The following is a 3,925-nucleotide window of genomic DNA, read 5'->3' on the forward strand; positions in this document are numbered from 1 at the left end:
TAATATTCTTCTCTGGGAAACTTGACCAGCCTAAGCAACAAGATATAAATATACTGAGACTGAAGATTCCCCAATAAAATGACCCATCAAGATCTCCCTAAAATAAAACCCAAAGTCAATAAGCTCTACCCACATGTTCAGAGCTTCTAATTGGCTTTTAAGTACTCCACTTATGATCAACAACAAAGGATTATCAGACATCTGAGTCAGATGTAATTAAATTAAGTGACTGAAATGACTGATAGAGACAAAGCAAACAGAATAAAAAACTTGGAAGAAGCAAGGGGAAGAAAATTGCAAAAAATATCATTAATTCTGTGTTAGACAGAATAATGACCTCCCCAAATATGTCCATATCTAAGTTGGTTTTCCAGGGCTGTCATAACAAAGTACCACAAACAGAGTGGTTTAAAACAACAGAAATTAATTCTTTCACAGTTCCAGAGACCAAAAATCTGAAAAAAGATGCCAGCAGGCTGCATTCCCTCTGAAGGCTCTAAGGGAGAATATCTCCTCATCTCTTCCAGCTTCTGGTGGTTCCTGACGTTCCTTGTGGCATTGCTTCACTGTCTGCCTCAGTCTCACATGGCCTTCTCCTCCTCCTCTGTATCTTTGTGTCTTCTCCTTTTCCATATCTCATATAAACTCTTGTCATTGGATTTAGGGCCCACCCAGATAGTCCAGGAAGATCTCATTTAAGATTCTTAATTCAATTACATCTGCAAGGAAATAAAATTTGCAAAAATACAAGTAAGATCACATTTACAGGTTCTGGGTATTAGAATGTGGACATATCATTGGGGGGGGCCACCACTCAACCCACTACAGTGTCCTAATCTCCAGAACCTATGAATATGTTAGGAATTTTGCAGACATGACTAAGTTAAGGATCTTGAGATGAGAAGATTTTCCTGGATTATCCACATGGTCCCAATATAATCACAAGGGTCGTTATAAGAGGGAGACAGGAGGATCAAGTTAGTGAAGGAGATATGACAACAGAAGCAGAGGTCAGAGTGATGTAAGGAAGGCAACCATGAGCCAAGGAATGCAGGCAACCTCTAGAAACTCAAAATGGCAAGGAAACAGACTTTCCCCTCGAGCCTCCAGAAAGAATCCAGTCCTGCTGATCCATCGTAGCCTTCTCACCTCCAGAACTTTAACATAATAAATGTGTGTTATTTTAAGCCACTAACATTGTGAGAACTTTTTACAACAGTAATGTAAAACTTACACATATACTCAAAATGATAAGATATCATACCCATAACATTACAACAGGATGTTATTTAATCTTAAAAAGGAACATGCAGAGAACATAAAAAACAACTCTTGAAAGCCATATACATACACGCACACACACACATGCACACACATATTCATATCCACACATACACATGTATACCAGCAGACATAAAAAAATTTATTGAAACCAATAAAAATACAATTGAGAAAACCTCACAGAAACTAGAAGGAAAAAACAGATATGGAAAATAAGACAGAAAAGTTACAAAACTTATAGAATCAGAAAGTTGATCCAACATTCACAAAATAGGGGTTCTAGAAAGGAGAAAGAAAATAGAGGAGAGAAAATCATCAATGAAATAATCTGAAATGTTTTTCCTGCAAGTGAAAAACATGAGTTTTCATATTGCAATGACCCACTGAGTATCTAGACCAATTGATGAAAATATACCCACATCATCATGAAATTTCCAAACATTACGGAGAAAGAGAAGATTCTAAAAGATGCCAGAGAAAGTATAAATTCACACACAAAGGATCTGGAATTAGAGTATATTCAGATGTTATGATAGTAACAATGGAAACTAAAAAACAGTGGAGAAATGTCTTCAAAATTCTGAAGCAAAGTTATTCCTAACCTAGAATGCAATGCCTAGCCAAACTACCAGGATCAGATAAATCTATTTTAAGACAGAAGAATTCTCATGAAATTTATCTCACGTACACTCTCTCGGGAAGCTACAGGAGCATGTGCTCCACTAGAACACAGGACTAAATCAAAACTGAGAAATATATGATTCAGAAAATGAGGTTTTTATACATAGACACAAGAAAAATGTGATCTCTTGGATGACGGTGAAGCATATCCCAGATAACACTTGGGCGACAGATGTGGAGGCAACCATTCCAGATTGGAACAGGTTAGGGGACACTGGGAGATCTGTGTCAAAAAGATGATACTAATAGAATTTCTGATTCATCTGAGGAGATTTAGAAACTGGTGAGGATTGGGGTTGGATTTGTGATAAGCACATAGAAACCAGACAAATGGAGAAAAAAGGCAAATGAGGAAAAGGAAAATAATCATAATATACTATACAGCTTAGCATGAATAACATAATGTGCCATAATAATATAAAAACTGACTACTGATCTAACCACAATTTTGAGATACCCATATTGGGAATATAAAGGATATGAAGTATCCTTTACACGTACTGCAGTACTCGTGTGCAGGGGGAGGGTGAGAAGGGTGAAAGAGAGCAAACCCCCAAGTCCCACAGTGGAAAGTTGCAGATCATACCTAAAATTTTAAAAATTAAGAAGTAACACTATAAGTGTGATATTTAGCAAACTGGTGTAGAATACCAAAAGAAGTCAGCCAAAAGACCTTAAAGTTATTACTTCTGGGGAGAGGTAAATGGCAAGACAAATGGAAAACTGCTGTTTTTCGTCACAAGACTTATACAGTTGTTTAATTACTTCACATATACGATTTTTTAAAACCTATGGTACTGTGAGAATTTCAGTGGGACGATCATTTTATTTAGGTTGTTTTGCAAGGTTCCATTGATTCACTGTTGTACTCCTTTGATTGGATTACTGAATGGTAGAGGTTAAATATTAGGAAAGGAGGCACAGAAAGATTCCAAGACTTGCTGAGGGCTACTGCGTAAAACTAAGCCAGAAAGATACACGCTGCTGCATGAGCTTAATCTTTCTAAGTGTTTCTTCTGTTTTCTCTAGCTGTGAAATGTATTTATGACTTTCAACTCCTTTTTTCTTCCTTTTTTGAATTCCAAGACACACCTTAAAGCAAGCAATTAACAAAAATAACCCTCCATCATAAGTGTAATCAAATGACAAATTATCCTGAAAAAATATAGCATATTCCTTCACATGTGAGCACAAGCTGCTATAGCATGTTTTGTCTAGTCTGAAAATTTATGCAATCTGTCAACAAATAATTATGCATATTGAATGAATCAAAATATTTCTTGAACATTTTTATGAGCATCTATATACATCAATATTACAATATATTTCTCAAATTTAGCCTACTGATTTTAAGCCACCTGTTGATTATCTATTTTGTGATTTATCCTCATCCACCTTTCTAACCTCATATTGATTACTCTAGGCCACTCAGCACGCTTCTGGGCCACTTGCCTGAGATGACAATGTGTGAGGGATCATGAATTAATTGTAATGTTACCAAAGGAAACCACAAGCAGAAAAATAAACCAAATAATGTGTTCTAAGGTTTAAAAAGTGGAGGAGGACGTTATTTAGGGACACGAAGATTTTTGGTGAAATCATCCCTCTGCTCCTCTGGATTAATCTGTACAATCCAGGGTGGTTGATAAGAAGAAGACACCACTCTGTTGACCACGGCTTCCAAGTGCAGAAGCGGATGGTGCTCCATGAGCATTCATGTGCCCTATACTAACCACTCCCTACACCGCTGCTGATTATCACTGCATAACTTGCCTTTCTCAGAAATGAAAGGATTTGTATGATAGTTATCCTGCCTATAGCTGCCGTGAAAGATCTTAATCTGCCTGCCCATCTATTTTGAGGATTTGCAACACTACATTTTACAGTAAGTGGCAGGACTGACCAACTTGCTCTCTCTGCCCAAGGAAGTGAGTACTTCAGTCCACATTTCTGTACTCTCATT

Source organism: Ceratotherium simum, chromosome 1, assembly GCF_057802395.1.
Source record: "Ceratotherium simum simum isolate JZ-2026a chromosome 1, ASM5780239v1, whole genome shotgun sequence".
Taxonomy (NCBI): domain Eukaryota; kingdom Metazoa; phylum Chordata; class Mammalia; order Perissodactyla; family Rhinocerotidae; genus Ceratotherium; species Ceratotherium simum.